Source organism: Ursus americanus, chromosome 22, assembly GCF_024610735.1.
Source record: "Ursus americanus isolate L20-20 chromosome 22, mUrsAme1.1.p, whole genome shotgun sequence".
Lineage (NCBI taxonomy): Eukaryota > Metazoa > Chordata > Mammalia > Carnivora > Ursidae > Ursus > Ursus americanus.
The window spans coordinates 49,805,722-49,823,981 of NC_142148.1; the positions used below are offsets into that span (position 1 = coordinate 49,805,722).

Here is an 18,260-nt window from a genome sequence, read left to right on the forward strand (position 1 = left end):
TGCGCTCCGGCCTCGAGCCCCTCCGTCTCTCCGAGACCCCCCGAATCCACCAACCTCCCCATCTTTCACGAACACCCCCAGGCCTTCTCATGTCCCCCAAACCTCCCCGTTTACCCGAGCCCCCGGCCTCCCCTCGTCCCCAGGCCTGCCAGAGCCCACCGACCTCCCCACAAGTCCGTCCTCCACCCAGCGCCGTTCTCCCAGAACCCGCCCCCTCCTCCCCCTTCCCTGGCCTCTCGTGTCCCCCCCGTCCTCCCGGAGACCCCCCAGTCCGCCCCACATCTCCCGACCCGCCCGCGCCCCGGTCCTCCCCACAGCGCCGTCCTCCCGGGGCCCCTCCCTCGTCCTCCCCACTTCTCCGGCCTCCCCACATCCTCGGCCTCCCGAGCCCCGCGCGGGAGGGGCCCGTCTCCGCCATATCCGCCGCGCGGACCGGCTGGTTGGCCCCGCTAGGCCCTGCCAACCCCCAGCTCCAGGAGCCGGCCCGCCCGCCCGCCCGCGTCCCGGCCCCCTCCCCAGGCCCGCACTCACTCGAACCGCGCGGGGCGCCGGGAGGCGAGGGCAGACCACTCCGAGGCGGCGCCGCGAACCGACAGGCGGTGCTCCCTCCCACGCCTCACGCCGCGGGCGCACAGAGGTCCCTGCGGCGGCGGCGGCGGCGGCGGACTGGCGGCGGAGGCGGCGGCGGCGGCGGGCTGGCGGCGGCGGCGGGCTGGCGGCGGCGGCAGCGGGCTGGCGGCGGCGGCGGCGGGATAGCGCCCTCAGGGGGTGCTGCGTCGGCGCAGGTCGCGCATGCGCGGCGACCGGCTGAGGCGGGCTTCACCGCCACGGCGCGCGCCCGGCCGCGTCCCCGCGCCGAGCTTCCGCCCTCCCCCCCTCCCCAGGACCGGGCATGCGCCCGGCGCTCCGCGCATGCCCAGCAAGCCACAGGGCTACGCTCCCGAGACCGCGCCGGACAGTCGCGCCGGGCATTCAGGACTGCGAGGGACTGAGCGCGCGTGTGGTGGCCGAGTCCGGGGAAGCCTCGGCGGGGGCCGGGAGGGGCGGCCCGCCGAACTGAGGTCCCGGGGCTCCCACCAGCGGCACTCTGGGCCGGCGGGGTTGGACCGATCTCGGGGAAGCCCTCCCACCCGCTGCCCTGCCCCGCACAGCCCGGACGCGGCCCCTTTGCAGGGCCGCCCTAGCCCGCCGCCCTGCAGCCCAGCCCCAGGGCCGGAACCCGCGCAGTCGCGCCCCGCAGTGGGCCGGGGCCTGGCCCGCGTCCTCACGCGTGTCTTCGCCAGACTTCCTGCCCACCCTGAGGAGTTAGGTGTCCCGGGCCCCTCTGCACACAGGAGAGTGAGGCTCAGGGGTGTGTTCCGTGGCATCAGCTGGGCTGTACTTAGATTGGAACCTGGAAGACGGCCTGAAAGAGGCTGTGGGAGGCGGCTGGAGGTAGACAGATGTGGGGCCTGCGCGCTGGTCTCGGGGCTGGAGACAGAAGAGGAGGACCCCGGGGATCTGGGAGTCACCAGGCCTAGGGCAGCTGAGCAGACCCAGGACACCGAGTGGAAGGGGCAAAAATGCACTCGTCCAGGGGCTTCTTCAGGCATCCTTAGGAGCCTGGCCTTTGTTCTTTAGGCCGCAGGCAGCCTGGGGAGGGTTTCAAGCAGGAAGTAGTATCTGATTTGTGTTCTTTAAAAAAAAAAAAGACAACCTTGCGGTAGGAAATGAAACCAGAGGCAGGGCAACTTTCATCTTTATGGTGTCACTTTGATCCTCACCACAAGCCAGGAGGCAGGTTAGGGCTACACTCCTTTTCAAAGGTGAACTCCTGAAGCCCAAAAAGGTAACCCACCGTTCTGTCCTCAGAAGGTATCATTTGACTCTAGTTGTAACAGAAGCAGGTAAAATAAAACAATTTTGTTTAGCAAGAGTTTTACTATATATGTTTTTGTTGTTCTTTAATGAAATGTGTTACGGTTATTTGTAGAATTTTTTTGACTCCATCCAAGTTTCCAAGGAAGTGTGTCTCTGAATGTGAGCCCCAGGGCCTTGGTCCCCAGAGTTTGCTCCACCTGGAACTCTCCTCCCTCTGGAGTGTCTCACTCCCTGCGAGAAAGTTAGCAGGGGCTTCACTGAGGAGAAGACCTTTGAGCTGGGTCTTCAGGTATGAGTAGGAGTTTTCTAGGTGGAAATGACTGCAGGAATACTAACAGCTAGATCCTCATTTCTTTCCCTACCCCATTTCACTTAACTCTCAGAACAACCCCGTGATTCAGACTCCATTAGATCCCCAGCACTGAAACAGGGACACTGAGGCCAAAGGATCTCAAGTAATTTGACTAAGGTGATGAAGCAAATGATGGATGAATCCAGGATTTGGACTCCTATCTATTGGCTTCCAAAGCTGGGGTGCTTGGCCTCTAGGCCACCCTGTCTCGTGTGCAGAAGTATCGTGTTTGTTTGCTTTAGTCTCTTGTTTGACTTGTGTCTGGAGTGTTTATTCGAGGAAGACAAGTAGTCGAGCACCCTTAATTGTAATGTTCCCAATCCTAAAATATATCTGTATTTGTATATAGATACTGCAGATTTTAGATATAGATATAGACACAGATGTAGCTATATAGGTATATATCGATATATGCATATCGATATATATGACATAATTCTGCCAATGAGAACTTACAAAGCAGTAATAGGTGTCTTGAACTGAAATCTTACCTGACTTGAGCAGCTCAGCACAGCGCCACCCAGAATACGGGTGTGCATACTGCCACCTAGTGGCAGCCTATAAGAATTACAGGGACTGTGTGATAGAAAAGGTTTTACAGAATGCGGGGACTGAAAACCTGAAGTTATAAGAGAACGGGAAACACGGGACCCTGGCATTAAGTTGTTCAATAAATATTTGTCGATGAATAGATCATTGCCAGCCGCTTTTGATTCACGATCTCCACAATGTCCTTTCCCCCTCATTTTAAAAGTAAAATAGTTTTCCCTTGATTTTAGAAATTAAAAAGAAAAATAGCAGTCATCACTGGCTTTAGTACTCAGTACTCAGTTTCCAGAATGAATTCTGGTTAATGATCTTAATGCTTTCTTTCCATCTTACTTTTTAAGAAAAAAAACCATTAAAACAAAATAAAAGTGCTACCTGCTCATAACAAAGAATTCACAACATGCCAAAAATCCCCAAGATGGAATTGAGAACCCAGCCCCAGTCCCACCTGCCAGAAATAACCACTGGCATTAGGTGAACATCATTTCGGGGGACTTACATGCAAATACACAAACAGAAGGATGGGTGAGGAACAGATAGGTAGAAAGACTTACAAAACCAGAAGAATCATATATTGGTACTATATTTATGTAATTGTACTTGAATTTAACAAAGGAAAAAGAAAGGGAAGCTAATGGAATTGCTGGATTCATATGAATAGTTCTTCTAGACAAGAGAGGTTTTCAATAAAACATCCCTTCAAGTTTAAGAGAAGAGACCGTGGGGACATTAAAAGGTTGACATCATTATGATTTTTCACAAAGACATATGATCATTGTTGTTGTAGAGACTGACTTCTTGCTGTGAAACATGAGCTCCCTGGCCCAGCCACACTGGCACCAGCATGCGGTTTTGAGGATACAGAAGTCCTTTCATACCAGCTGGTAAATATCGGCTGCTGGACTCTGTCCACAGTGCTCTGCTCCCCAGCTACCCCGATCCACAGCCAGGAGCAGCTCCAACCCCATCTCCCCAGGATCCAGGGCTACAGGGAAAATGGGACCCTGGACCTTTCCCCAGGACCGCCTTCAACACCCCCTCTTCAAGCACAGCGGCCCAGTTTTTATCCGTTGTATAGACTGGGCACCCACACAAGGCGTTGCTGGCAAAACGTATTCAGCACCCAAGGGGACTGAACACCACTGCTCAGGGTCAGTCCTCAGAGTCTTGCAGCTTTACAGTCCCCGGCCTCAGAGAATAGAGACCTTTCTGCCCAAGCATGCCTCGCTCATGAAGTCATCAGAGAACACGTCTGCAACCTGCGTGTAATTCCCTTGCACCCTAACTGGCAGCAGACACAGCCCTTCCGCGTGGAAACTCCCCCATGATCCTGCTCCAAATAGGGTGAGGCAGGTGTGGAGCCCGGGCGCACCTGCAGGCAGCGGGAAGGGAGTGAGCTTTGCTCAGGGTCGGCTCTGCACCTGGCCCCGCGCCCAGGTCCTTGTGCTGAAGCTCTTCCCCCATCCCCTGAGGGATGCTTTCTCTCCCCACCCTCCACCCCTGCTTACAGGTGAGGACGCTAAGCTTGGAGGAGCACGTGCTTGCCTGAGACCCTCCTGTCCCCTCCAGGTACAGCCTGGATGTGAACTCGGGTCTGTCTCATGCCAAAGTCTGCTCTTTCAGGGTAGCCTCCGAGGACACCCCATGCTGTGTGGAGAGGGAAAGGAAGTCAGGAGCTGCCCCCGGAAGGGGCTGGGAGTGGGAGCTCGGAGGACAGCTTCATGCTCCCTTCTGGAGACAAAGCGCCTGAAACATGACTTGGTACCTTTGTGTCCCTGAGCGCAGCAGGGCCAGACCCTGGAAGCCCCTGAGCACATGAGCAAAGGGAGCACGAGGCCCCAGCCCACGCTGACAGACAGCAGGGGTGGTCTTGGGGTCAGAGTGACCTGGGTTGGAGGCCGGCTCTGCCCCTTATCCCTGGGGCCTCAGGCAGATCACTGTCCTCCCAAGCCTTTAGCTGGATCCTGTCACTCTCACATTTGCAATGACCCCAGCTACAGCAGTGGACACCAACCCCGGGAGTTGGTCAGAACCAGCTGGGAACTTCCCACCGTGGCCTGTGGGTCAGAATCCAGAGCCCAGGGGCGCCTGGGTGGCCCAGCCGGCTAAACGTCTGCCTTCGGCTCAGGTCACGATCCCAAAGTCCTGGGATCGAGTCCCACAGCAGGCTCCTTGCTCCACAGGGAGCCTGCCTCTCCCTCTGCCTCTGCCTGCTGCTCCCCCTGCTTGTGCTCTCTTTCCCTCCGACAAATAAATAAATAAATCTTAGAAAAAAAAATAAATAACCCAAAACCCAAAGCTGTGTCCTTGGTGAGCAAGTTCACAGTCATTGGCCCAAAGGAAAATCTGCAAGCCCCTTGCCCGGCATCTAGGCATTTTGTGATTTTGGTTTCCACACCCATCCAGCCTGATCTCTTGCTAACCACCCTGCCCCACACTCGTGTCCCTTTTGCCCCAGACTCCTCCTGGCACCTCGATCACATCCACATTGGAGCTCACACTCTCCTTGCTGCCTGGAACGTCCTTCCCCTACCCGCTTTCCTTCTGACAAACTCTTACTCGCTCTTCAAGGCCCCATTCAAAGGTCACCTCCTCTGTGAAGCCCTCCTTGACTACTCCCACAGCTATACTTCTACACCACATTCTTCGGTGGCATGGTGGGTATGTGGTCCTCGTACCTGTCTCCCTGTTAGACTGGCAGCTTTCAGGGGACATGGGCCTGACACAGAGTAGTGAAGGAATGAAGAAGCAAATTGATAAAAAATGCATGGCCACCTTTGGGTGAGGGGTCTAGCCCATAGGACATGTTCCCCAGGTGGGTTGAGGGCCAGGGAAGACAGATCTTCTGGGGCTTTGTCACAACTGCCCAGCAGTGTAGAAGTTTCCAGGGAAGGCATCAGATATTTATTTTCTTTTCTTCAACAAATATGTATATAATCTATGCTCTTGGTAAAAATTCAGATAATCATGGAAGTGTGCAAAGCAAGCCATTCACACAGCCAGCCCTCCTCCCTACCCACAGAGGCCTGCTGGGGTATTTATTTTCAGTGGAAAGTTGGACTGGTTTCTCCCCACCTTGGGCCTGGAGCCCAGAGTGCAGGACTCGCCCTCAAGGGGACCGCTCGGGGCCCTCCGCCGCGTGCCCGCCTGCTGTCAGCCAGCCCCCCAGGTGAGGGCTTCTGAGCATAACCTGCTCCTGGTGGCTGGTGCCGGTCAGTCTGCCTGCGGCCGGCAGCCGTGCCCCCTGACCCTGTGCCCTCATCTCTAGCCCCTCAACCTAGCTGCCCGCGTCGTTGTGGGGGCTGCCGAGACCTGGACGAATGTTCATCCTTCCTGCCACCTCCTGCTTACCCTGAGGCTGGCTCAGAGGCAGGGCTGCCGGAGCTCCTGGTCCTGGACGGGTTGGGTGAGACTCCTGAACCCGACCAGAACCTGGGGTCCCTTCCTCCCGCCCGCCTGCCTCCCTTCCTTCCTCCTTCTCCTTCCAGCCCTCCCTCCCTCCCTCTCTTCCTTCCTCCCTCCCTCCCTCCCTTCCTTCCTTCCTTCCTTCCTTCCTTCCTTCCTTCCTTCCTTCCTTCTCTCCTTCCTCCCTCCCTCCCTCCCTCCTTCCCTCCTTCCTTCCTTCCCACACATTCTCTGAGCACCCACTCTTGTGTGGTGTGGAGAGAGCACCCACTCCCCCAGGAAGGAGACTCTCATAGGCCAGGAAGCTGACAGACCACAAAGGGTGGAGATCTGTGCTGGGAAGCACGAGGACAGCCGGACCCACGTGCTGGGTCCAGTGCGAATGGGGGAGGATAACCAGGGGGACTGACATCTCATCAGCTCCCTCCTTCCTTCCCTTCTTCATCTGGAAGGGGACATTGCAACAATGAAGCAACATCTACTCATTTACTGAGCAGCAGCCTATCCCGGCCCTGGGAACACCGGGTGGAAAGGAGACCTCAGAGCCCCATGAAGACGCAGGGATGGAGGCAGGTGCAGAATGCAGGGGGACGTTTCCCAGTGGGGCTGGACGTGAGGGGTGAGGAAGGGCTGCCCACATGGAGGGAACTGCATAGCCGAAGGCACAGAGGCAAGAGAGCAGCGGCTAGTAGGAGAGCTGCTGGAGGCCCTTCCCTGTGGGAAGGAGGGTCTGGAGCCCTCACTCTAGGAAGTCTTGGCCAGGCTGGGGTCCCCTGACTCATTTCCTGGCCCCTTGGGCTCTCTGACCTCCTTTGCTCCCGGCCATGGCCGTCGGGGAGGAAGTGGCACGGGCCTCTGGCTACACAAAGGGCCACTTTGACGTCAGAGAAAGGGAGTGAGGAAGGAGGGGCGGGGGGGGGGGGCGAGCCTGTCTTTCTGGATGCAGCTCAGGAATCCTCTCCTCTTTCTTCTCCTCCGAAGCCATGGCAACCAGGCCCACAGCTGGGGGGAACTGCCTGCCCCAGAGCTGCTTAGCGGAGGGGGTAGGCTGGGGTGCAGGCCAGGAGAGGCCGCTCTGCTCTAGCCTCGGTTTTGGCGTCTGCAGTGTGGGGAGAGCGATGCAGTGTTGGCAGCACTGAACAGGGCCCCCCAGGGAGCAGATGCCCAGGCAGGATTGTGGGGCAAGTCTGTGCGGTAAGGGAGGGAGCCCGTAAGCATTCCGTGGTCCCTTTCCGTTATGCAAGGCCATCGGGGAGTCCTGCAGCCCAGTGGCCCATCAGAGGTGGCCTGCACCTCTCCCGGAGCTCGTGGCCCTCCCCAGCCTCAGTCTCTGCCCTGGAGCACCCAGGGGACACCGGGGCTGCGCCACGAGTGGGAAGCCGGGGTGGTGGCGGCCACCTGTAGCTGGGGGTCTGAGTGGGGGTCTGGGGCCGCCCCACTGCACAAACCCTCCTCTGCCGAGGTACTGGGGCTTTGCTCTTTCCAGAACTCGGTGGAAGTGAGGAGGCGACAGGGAAGGAGGGGGCAGCCCTGTGTCTGGGTCCTGGGGCTGCACCACAAATGACCACCAAGTGGCTTAGAAAACAGGAAATACCCTCCCAGGGTCTGGAGGCTCTGAAGTCAAGGTGTCCCCGAGGCGGGTCCCTGTGAGGCTCTGGGGGAGCATGCTTCCTGCTTCGTCCAGCTTTGGGGCCCCCAGGCCTCCCTGGCTTGTGGCCGCACCCCTCCGTCTCTGCCTCAGTCTCCATGTGGCCTCCTCCCGTGTCTCTGTGAGTCCCCCTTCCTCCTACAAGGACACCAGTCCCTAGAAGTAGGGACCGCCCTGCTCCCACATGACCTCGTGTTAACTAATGCCATCTGCAAACATGCTTTTCCCGAATAAGGCCACATTCCGAGGTTCTGGGGGATCATGAATTTTGGGGGGACACTTCAACCCCCTCCAACCTGTTGGGCAGCCGGGGTGGGGGAGCTGGCAGGGGTGAAGCCAAGGTCCTGGGGAGGAGCACTCCCACGGGGATCCCAGAGGGTAGGGTGGGGCGGGGTTTCAGGGGATGGTGGGTCAGTGCTGGGGGAGAACCAGCAAAAGGAAGATGGGACTGAGCCAGGAGATGAGGGTCCCTGTTCCCCACTCTCCCCCCCCAGCCACACTTACACACACACACGTGCATGCATGCAGGACAAGGTCATGTCCCTGTGTTTGCCTGCCATGGCCGAGGGTCCTGCTATCCCTCCAGGCTCCTCCTAGGACCCAGTGCCTGCAGAAAGTCCTGCCCAGCGACCCTGGGCCTTCCTGGGCTTGCTGCGGCCCGGCCCCGTGGCTCCCTCACTGCCACCGGGCAGGAGGTGGGCGATGGGGTGAACCTCCCGTCTCAGCCGCACCCTGCCAGGGCCTCAGTCGCCCTCGTCAGTGAAACGGGTGATGCTCTGCAGGGGGCTGCAGGGGGTGACTTCAGCATTGGGCCCGTGGGGGTGTCCCCTCCAAGGTGGGACAGGCCCTCTCTGTCCCAGGGGAATGGGGATGACGCAGGAGTGGGGGGCCCAGCTCCTGGGCTGAGGGCAGAGCCTTGGGAAAGTCCTACACAGGGTGGGGGGGGCCTTCCTGGTCCCTGGGCCTCCTGGGCTCTGTTGGCTGTCACCACAGCACCCCTCACACCTGCACACACACTCACACAGACCCTCGCTTGCTCTCACTCACAAGCACACACTTATTCTTCCACCCTCCTGCTCACATGCTCTGCTCCACACACCCACACTGACCCCTCCTGGCCGCCATTCACGCCAGACACTCCCCCTAGCGAGTGTGCAAACAGCATCTTCCAGGATGCCAGGTCTCCCTTCCCCCTCTCTGGGCTCCTCTCCCCTCCCTTCCACCCCTCTTTCTCCTCCCTCTCCTCCCCTTCTCCTGGCCTTCTCTCCCCTCTCCCCCCTCCCTCTCCCTCCCTTTTGCTCCCCCTCTCCTCTCCTCTCCCCTCCCACTCTCCCCTCCCTTCCTCCTCTCCTTCTCCCCTGCTTTCCCTCCCCTCCCTTCCCCTCCCCTCTTTTTCCTTTCTGTCTGGGCCTCCCTGCCCCAGTTTCTGGGTTGTCCCAGTGGAACTCAGAGAACAGGCAGTTCCCGGCCCATCCCACCACTTCCCTCCTCCTGCCCTTTCCTGGAAGCTTTGGAAACCAGAAGGAGGCCAGGACAGAAGCAGGATGGAAGCCCAATGGAGCTGAGCATGGAGCTGAGCATGGAGCTGGGCAGAGACACAGCCCAGCACACAGTGGGGCCTCAAGGGTCCAGCTTCTGTCCTCCAGACCCTTTCTGGGCCTAGTTCATTTAGGGAGGAGGGGAGCACCCCAGCTTCTAAGCAGGTGTCCCCACCCTCCCCACACACAGCTCCTCCTGCACAGATGGCCCTCCCCTGGTCCAGGCTTACCTTTCAGGGATGATGTGACAACAGCTCCCCCACCATCCATGTCTGCTGTTCAGCCTCTAGGCCCACAGCTGTCCTGTGGTTGGTGGGACAGCTTCCGGGTCCCTGAGACACTCTCTTTTGCTCCTGTGCAGGGATGGGGTGGCCTGGGTGAGGACAGCCTGTGGAAGCCCAGACCCAGGGCCCACTCCCGCACCCACCTCTGAGCCCCACTTTCCTGGCACACGGGGGCTGTGTCTGGATCGCACAAAATAGATGCTTGGCCCCCGGGGGCATTGTTCCTGAGCATACAACTTCATCTGACCGTGGAACCCGGCCCCAAGTCACAGGCAGGGAAGGGTCAGCTGCAAGACCCCATCTCGGCCCCTCCTTCCAGGACCGCGCTGCCCCTGCCACCCCACTGCCTGTCTACACTGTTTTGTTTTGTTTAAGATTTTATTTATTTATTTGTCAGAGGGAGAGAGGGAGAGAGCACAAACAGGGAGAGCAGCAGGCAGAGGGAGAAGCAGGCTCCCCGCTGAGCAGAGAGCCCCATGTGGGGCTGGATCCCAGGACGCTGAGATCATGACCTGAGCCAAAGGCAGACGCTTAACTGACTGAGCCTCCTGGGTGCCCCTGCACTGTCGTTAATACTAGCGCTAGTCACGGAGCACACAGACGTTCCACCCTCGTCATCCTCAGTTCCCAGGACTAGGTTTATTATCTCTTTTTTCCTACACAGGCTGGGGTCAGAGAGGCGAGGTCGGGGCGGGGGTGCCTACCTGGTTGGCCTCTCCCAGTCCCTCCACTGTGCCAAGTGTTCCAACCTCAGGGCCTTTGCACTGCTGTCTCCTCGCTAGAGCTCTGTTCCCCTTGCTATGTGCCTCAGCGACTCCTTGGTGTTCTTCCTATCTCAGCCTGAATGTCACCTCCTTGGAAAGCCCCTCCCCCACCCCCGCCCCCGCAGCCCCCTTACAGAATCCAGTGACCAGCCAGGAGGCACTTATAACAAGGAGCCCAATGTATCCAGGCATTCGCTGGTTTTCTGCCTGTCCCCTCTGCTGCCCGTAACTTCCCTGAGAGCAGGCACGAGGCGTCGCTTGTCACAGGGCCCAGCGCAGCATCTGACACACAGTAGGTGCACACGGAATAGATAGGACCTGCTGGGAGCAGTGCTGAGGGCTTCCAGACCGTGGGTCTCTGGCCCTAGTGGGGCCAAAGGCAGTCTCCAGACTCCATCCCCTGGAGGGGACTGACTGGGTCAGGCCAAATGGCCTGGGCTGGGCTGCAGTGTCTGGGAAGGACAAAGGAGGTCACAGCATGTGGGGCAGAGCCAAGCTGCAAGGCACAGGAGCTCATGAGCCAGTGGCCGGGGGGGGGGGGGCGGGAAGGGCCCCAAAAGGGCTTGGTGGTGGGAGGCTGGGGCATGGGGCCCTATGGCACACGAACACTTGGGGTGGGACCCAGGGTCAACCCTATTTGCAGATTGTCCCCTCCCCTGGGCAGCGTATGGCTGGGCTCTGGCCAGCCTAGTCCAAATCCCCACCCCACCTCTTACTGACCATGTGCCTGAACGTCACGCCTCTTTGCTCAGCCTCCCCCAGCCCAGGGCCTGGAGACCGGGGGCTTTGGGGGGACCGAGGGACCCTCTCATGGGCCCAGCGAACACCAGGCCAGTCCTAGATGCTCTCCGTCCTTGCCCAGACGTGTCAACCGAGAAGCAGCAGATCAGGGGGCGAAGGAAGGAGCTCGCAGGGACTTAGTTCTGGTGTTTATACGGGGAAATGTAACATTGTGTCCAAATCAGCTGGTTCGGTTCAGACACCCGGGTCACAGAGCTTTTACTCTTATGCAGGGGCAGCCAGCCTCCACGCTGACCTCCAGTGAGCCCGCTCCCTGGGACTCACATCGTGAAGTGGCCTCCCGTCGGGGGCGGGCTGACCCACGTGACCCACGGGGGCGGCGGGAGCCAGCGGCGTGGCCTCCGTCTTGGCCCCGGACCGCTGCTGCAGGGGAGGCGCGCCGGGCCGTGGGGACGCTCGGGCGCGTGTGGAGAGACCCGCGTGGGGAGGACAGCCGCGTGAGTGCGACAGCGTGGCCGAGGGCACGTCAGCCCGGTCCAGACTCCAGGTGAGAGACCTGGGGCAGAAGCAGCCGGCGGCTCAGTCCCGGATCCCAGGCCCTCGGAGGGAGGATGGGTGTTCACTGTGGGGGACTCTGTTCCCCAGCAGAGCCGGCTGGCACACACGTTTGGTGGCCTTTTCCTTCCAGGGTCCCCCCGTTCTGAGAAAGCCGTCCCTGAGCCGCTGTCCGGCAGGAGGCCCCCCTCGTGCCCCTGCTCTGAACAGGAGACTGCCGTCCTCCTTCCTTCTGATTGCAAGTGGATCAGAAGGGTGGCTCTGAACCCAGGAGCCAGGAGTAACCGGTTCAGGGGTGGCCACTCTGCAGAGCCCGCAGTCTGACCTCAGGGAGCAGGGTCAGAGGAGGAACTGAGGCGCAGGTGTCATGTTGGGCTCGGCCGGGGCACCCGGGGTCCATCCTGTGTCAGCTCCCGGGGAGCCTGTGGAGGGATCTCAGAACTGTCTTTGGGGCAGCATTTACCCACTGGCTTCTCCCCTGGCTGAGTGGTTAGGGGTGGCTGCACGGGCATGACTGCTCAAGCGTGGAGCTGCCCCCAAGGGCCTCCCACCTGGGGAGAAGCCTTGGGGAGGACGCAGGTGGGATGTATCCCGGGCCCAGGCGAGGGGCCGGCAGGTGACACCCTGAGTGGGCGCCTGCCCGGAGCTGTTCACCCACCCCAGTGTGGCTGGCGTGGGGTGGGGCATAGGAGATGTGGGTTGGCATCAGGACTGGTTCGATCCAGGGACCTGCAGGCCCCGCCCCCACCCTGCTGTGGAACACATCCTGGCAAATGACCCCGCACAAACCGCACAGTTTCTGTGGCACTGGGCAGGTGCACATTCCCTGATCCTCCACGGAAGCGGGCCGTGGCTCCTTGGGCTTCCCCAGTGCTCCCTGCGGTCCCACCGAAGTCCCACACACAGTGGGCCCACCAGCGCTTACGCGGGGCCACGAGCAGCGGGACCGGCACAGGGTCGTTGAGCAGAGAGATGGGCCCCAAGGCTCCGATGTTGTGTCTCACATGTTCCTTTCCTCCCAAACCACAAGGAAGCAGACCAGTCAGTACCGTGAGTCAAGCTCCTTGAGTTTGGGCTTTGAGGGAGAAGAGCAAAGGCCCAGCTGTGCTCCAGGCCAGCCCCGGGCCTGCTGGAGAGTGGATGCAGGAGAAGGGCGGGCGGCAGAGACAGGCTGGCGGCTGAGCCAGGGTTGCACAGGAGGGTGGGGACAGAGGGTCTTCTGGGCACGGGGGGGGGGTACCCACCGGAAGAGCGAGCCATCTCAAGAGCCCTGACAGGTGGGCCCCGCCGTGCCCCCTTCACAGAGGGGTGCTGTGCCCACTGCTGAGTGGCCGAGCTGAGACCCAGCCCTGGGCTGTGGGCTCAGCCCCGCTCCTTGCCCAGGACCCTCCTGTCCTCCTTCTCCCCGGGCCAGCCTCAGTGATGCGGGAATGGGCCCTTCTCCCGCGCCTCTGCCACCGGCAGTAACGTGTATGGGCAACGTCTTGCTTAACCCTGGGAACAGCAGGGCAGGAAAAGGGAAGGAAATGAAGCGCGCCTGATGACACGGTGGGGGCCAAGCCCTGGGACGGCAGCAGTCACTTCTCACACTGGCCGAGGGCTCTGTCGTCAGCCCATTTCACGGGTGGGAAAACCGAGGCCCCTGGAGTGAAGTGAGAGGCTCTGGAGCCGTGTCCCTCGTGCCCCGCAGTCCTGTGTCCCTTCCTGGAATAGACCCATTACCCCAGCAGTGTGATAAGCAGGGGGCATGAGCGAGGGAAGAAAAGCCCCCCAGCTCCCATGGCTTGGTTCCTTCCAGACCCTCTGTGCGTCTCAGCCACATGCAGATGTCACGTTGGCCGTTGTGACCCTTGGGGCCTCACAGAGCTGCTGTTGCCCCAAAGCCCCTTCACTTCCTTGTGGCCACACCAGATGTGCAGTGACGAGGTTTTGAAATCTCTGCGGTTCTTTTTTTCTCACATTAAAAATTCTATGTAATTATTGCCAAAAAAATGTAAAAATAGGCAAAAAGAAAGAAAAACCACCTGTCATCCCACGACCATTCAGCAGCGCCCGTCCTTTGTTGATCTGTTCATTGAGCAGAGATTTACTGAGCACCTACTATGTGCCCAGGGTACAAAAATGAACCAAACAGAGACGTGCATTTACAGAGAGGGCCGCCTCAGTACCTCAGTACCTCTCATCTGTGCCCCGCCCCCAGCATGTCACGGCTGGGGCGCCGGGCAGCTCAGTCTGCGGAGCAACTGACTCTTGGTTTCCTCTCAGGTCTCATGACCTCAGGGTCGTGGGATGGAGCATCGCCTCGGGCCCGTCGCTGAGCAGGGAGTCTGCTCGAGATTCTCTCCCTCTCTCTGCCCCTCCCCTTGCCGGGCGCTCTCACACTCTCTCTCTCTCAAACAGATAAATCAAAATCTTTTTTAAAATAGAAGAATATCTTCTCTTTTTAAAATTATTTATTTATTTATTTTTAAAGATTTATTTATTTATTTTATGGGGGAGGGGCCGTGGAAGAGGGAGAGAGGGAGAATCCCAAGCAGACTCCCTGCTGAGCCTAACACAGGGCTCCCTCTCATGACCCTGGGATCAGAGCCTGAGCCAAAATCAGGAGTTGAATGTTTAACTGACTGAGACACCCAGGAGCCCTAATAAATCAGTCTTTAAAGAAAACAAAGCGTGTCATGGCGTGGCTGTCTACACCGCGGTATCTCAAACAGTGTGCCTCCAGGCCGCTCCCACACGTGCCATTTAGACGGGTATGCAGGGCATTCCACATCACAGATTTCCCTGCCAAGCCCTTCCAGGTGCAACCCTGTGTCGCCGGAGCGATGGCCCAGCTGCTGGGGTGAGTCTGCGGCGTGGAGGTGACGGGGCCCTGGCTCCCCACCCTGGGGTCTTCCCCGCCGTGCCCTCCTGTGGGGCACACTCTCGCGGCTGGGCTCGCTCTGGAGGAGCCCCTCGTCCTCCCACGGGGCAGACTGCTGGCCCCTCAGACCAGAGCTCCCCTGCGACACTGAGGGCAGGAGGGGAGGGGCATCTCAGGAGGCAGCCTGTGCACTTGGCAGGACGCCAGCCCTGATCTCGCCATGAGGGAGGTGTTAGGACCCTCACTTCTCGGATGCAGAAGCAGAGCTGGAGCGGAGCGTGTCTCCTGCCTCTGGGTTAGCCAGTCCTCGGGGCTCACGGTGCACCGCTGGCCACCTTGTCATGGAGAATGAATGATGGATGAATGAATGAATGCTCCATCTCTGGGCCCATCTGCCTGGGCTGCAGCAGAAAGGAGACTGGCTTCCAGGCCCGTATGCCCTTGGGCGAGCCACCTCCAGGTCTGGTGGCAGGGGACTCCGGTGTGGGGAGCCTGTTCTCTGGGACCCTGGGCATGAAATGCTACTTCTGCTGGCCTTGGAATCCTCAGCCCTCACGTGGGCATGATGAGGTTTCCCGGTTCGGGAGGGTTCAGGGCGATGCCGCTAAGGCCCCGGCACGGTGCCCAGCGGGCAGCAGGTGCTCCACGGAGGCTCAGTGCTGCTGGCCTCGTCCTCACCACTTCCCTCGCTGCCGGGGCCGAGCTGCCCCCCCTCCAGCCCCAGGCTGATGGAGAGCGGGCGAGGTCTGCGTGGGTCAGCCCCCAGCCAGGCCCGGGTGCAGAGAGGGAGTAAAGACAGGAGACAGAGCTGCCCCACGTGCCTGGGACAGACCCCAGGAACAAGCAAGGTCAAGTGGGAGCTTCCACCGCAGGGCAGGTTCCAGCCATGAGAAGACCGGCCCACCTCCCCCAGCATGCCCGGGTACGCACACGCACACACTCATGCAGACGCGTGTGTGCACATATGCACAGTGACACACGTGCCTGCACACCTAGATACAGACGTGCACACACATGCATGCACACAGACACACTCATGCAGACGCGTGCGTGCACATATGCACAGTGACACACGTGCTGCACACTCAGGTACAGATGTGCACACACACAGGCAGACACGTGTGTGTACATGCACACACGCAGCGATACGCACATCTATACACGGAGACGGGAACAAGCACGCACACACACACACACTCCACCCCTGCTGCTTTACTTTGCTGCCTGCATGTATCCTCACCTAACATACTATTTATTTCACGTGTTTGTCATGAACTTGGGGTTCAGGTTTCCTGGACTCACAGCCGGGCTCGGCCCCCGCTCGGTCAGCTCGGGCTACTGTAACGGGCACCACAGACACTTATCCTCAGTCTGGAGGCAGGGGCCTGAGAGCAGGGAGCCGGCTGGGGGGAGCTCCTGGGGGGCTCCTCCTGGTTCAGTCTTCTCACTGTGCCCCCACATGGTGGAGCGAGGCCGGCTCCGCCCTCACGACCTAACCATCTCCTAACGCCCCACCTCCTAATACTGCCCCAGTGCGGGTTAGGGTGTCACCACGAATTTGGGGTGACACAAGCACGTAGTCCAGGGCAGCGGTGTGCTGGCTGGGGGGCCCTGGGAAGATACCGTCCTGTCCGGCACCTGAGACTCTCCTCCGCAGACAATAACGCGTCTCCGCGCGGAGCCCCGTGGCCTCTGACTCCCAGGCGGCCCCTCAGCTTTGCTCTGGCTGCACCCACCCCACCCAGACTGGCACCCGCCACGCAGCGCGCATGCAGTCCATGCTCGAGGATGCGGGCGCAGCCCCGGGCAGCCTGCCAGGGCTCGGATGTAGAGGGCGCGGGGCCCAGGTAGCCCCCGGCCCAGCTCCTGTCCATCAGGAAGTCAGAGCTGACTCAGGAGGGTGGACAGCTGGGGCCCAGGGCCAGGCCAGACCCTGGGGAACTGGTTTGAGACACTCTTCCTCTTCCCAGCACAGCTCGGCATGTGGAGGGGCTGGGCAGGAGGGAAGGCCTGTAGTGCTGCAGGGGGCAGGCGGTGTCCTTCCCTCCCGAAAACTCTGGGTTGCCGAGCCAGGCCGCACTCACCCAGGCCTCAATTCCACCGCAGCAAGGGCCTGGGACTCCCCGGCCGGACAGGTACCCTCCCTGGCAGCACCTGGCACTTTCTCTTGGCCTCAGGGCCCCTGTGGCCTGTCCAGACCATGTTGCCACATGTGGACCAGCTGGGAGCCAGGGCTCTGGGCTCAGAGAACCCCAGGTCAGACCCTAGCTTTGCCAGTCTTGCTGGGTCACCCGTGCAAGTCCCTCAGCTTCTTCATCTGTGAGACAGAGTACCCTTCTGTTTGTGTTCGTGGGATTTCCAGCTTTGCAAACACTGATCAGCTCCTACCATGTGCCAAATGTGGCACGTGGCTCTGGGGCGGGCTCAGTGCCACATGGGTTTGTGGCCAGCTGGCTCCCAGCTGTGGGCATATTCTTGGTCCCCTAGCACTGCCCCTCTGTCCTGGGCTCCCGGGGGTGGGGGCCTGGATGTGGGGTCTCTGACCCTCTGAGTCCTCACCTACCTGCCCTGACGTGGCTGAAGTGGCCCCATTTCTGTCACCTTTGGGTGTTGGTCTACGCAGAGAATGGCCGCGTGCTCTGTGCTCAACAGCAAGGCCTCTGTGGGGCGCCCACTGCCGCGCCCATGGGGACCCACACTCTGTCACACTCTGAGGTGCAGAGATGTCCGTGAGGCTGCCTCAGCCCAGTGTGAAGGTGCAGGCCAGGGCTCCAATCCCCTCTGTCCTCAGTTTCCCCGCATTCTCCGGGGTTTCCTCATCCCCACCTCACTGTCACAGGGGACTCAGCCGGGGACGGAAGCTGGCTGGCCTGCACTGTGGGAGGCAGGCCGGGCCGGGGGCAGGCAGGTGCCTCTCACCCATGTGTTTCTGCGGAGCGCGGAGCACGGAGGTGCGCGGCGGCCTGCAGCCGGCTCTCTCGTTCTCTGTGAACTGCTCCGTCAGCCCTTCCCCGGGCCGGGAGCTTGGAACTCTCCTCCAGGCCGCGGCCAGATCCGGGAAGTGCTGCAGGTGGCAGGAAGTCTAGGGGAAACCCTGAGCGGTTAGCAGCTCATGAGTATCAGCCCGCACACAGCACTGCTCGGATGTGGCCAGAGAGACAGACATGAGGAAGGCCAAGATGGTCCAGAATGCCCCACCAGGGGGCTGGTCCGGGTCCTTCGGGAGCAGGGAGCCCCAGAGGGCTCTGGCTGTATGGACACTGAACGGGTATGGGGTGAAGGTAGAGACCACACAATATTCTGTCGTCCAGGGAGCAGCGGTGAGGTCCCGCTAGGGGCAGTGGCTGGTCGGCGAGGTGTCTGGGTGGAGAATCAGCAGGTGGTGGGGGCCACAGTCTGGGCTGCCCAGAGGTGAGTTGCCCTCCCCACCCCCATCCTCACGCGGGGTGTGGCACATGGTAGGTGCTCAGCAAGTGAGGGATGCCGGGTGGCTCGCTAGCTGTCAGGTGCGGTGCCAGGTGCTGTCACGGCCCACGATGTCATCTCCCGAGACAAATCCCAGCTGGCCACAGGTCAGGTGAGGGCCCTTGGCCAGGTTGCTTCCCCCTCGGGGCCGGTCACATGGCATGCTGCTCCGGGTTACCGGGAGGAGCAAATGGAACAGGCATAGGAATGGAAGGGCTTGTGAAGGCTCCAGGTGA

General features: G+C 60.3%; 2 protein-coding genes across 2 annotated transcripts in view; both read right to left on the reverse strand.

The window, feature by feature from the left end:
• Positions 1-734, reverse strand: part of LOC148108115 (uncharacterized) — an 83,037-nt gene extending 82,303 nt beyond the window's left edge. The window contains exon 1 of the mRNA XM_087853816.1: positions 532-734. The gene's annotated coding sequence lies outside the window, so the exon portion shown is untranslated. The remainder of the gene's footprint in view (positions 1-531) is intronic.
• LOC123803122 (focal adhesion kinase 1-like) overlaps positions 1-18,260 on the reverse strand; it is a 285,650-nt gene that overhangs the window by 224,949 nt on the left and 42,441 nt on the right. The gene's annotated exons all lie outside the window — the stretch shown is intronic.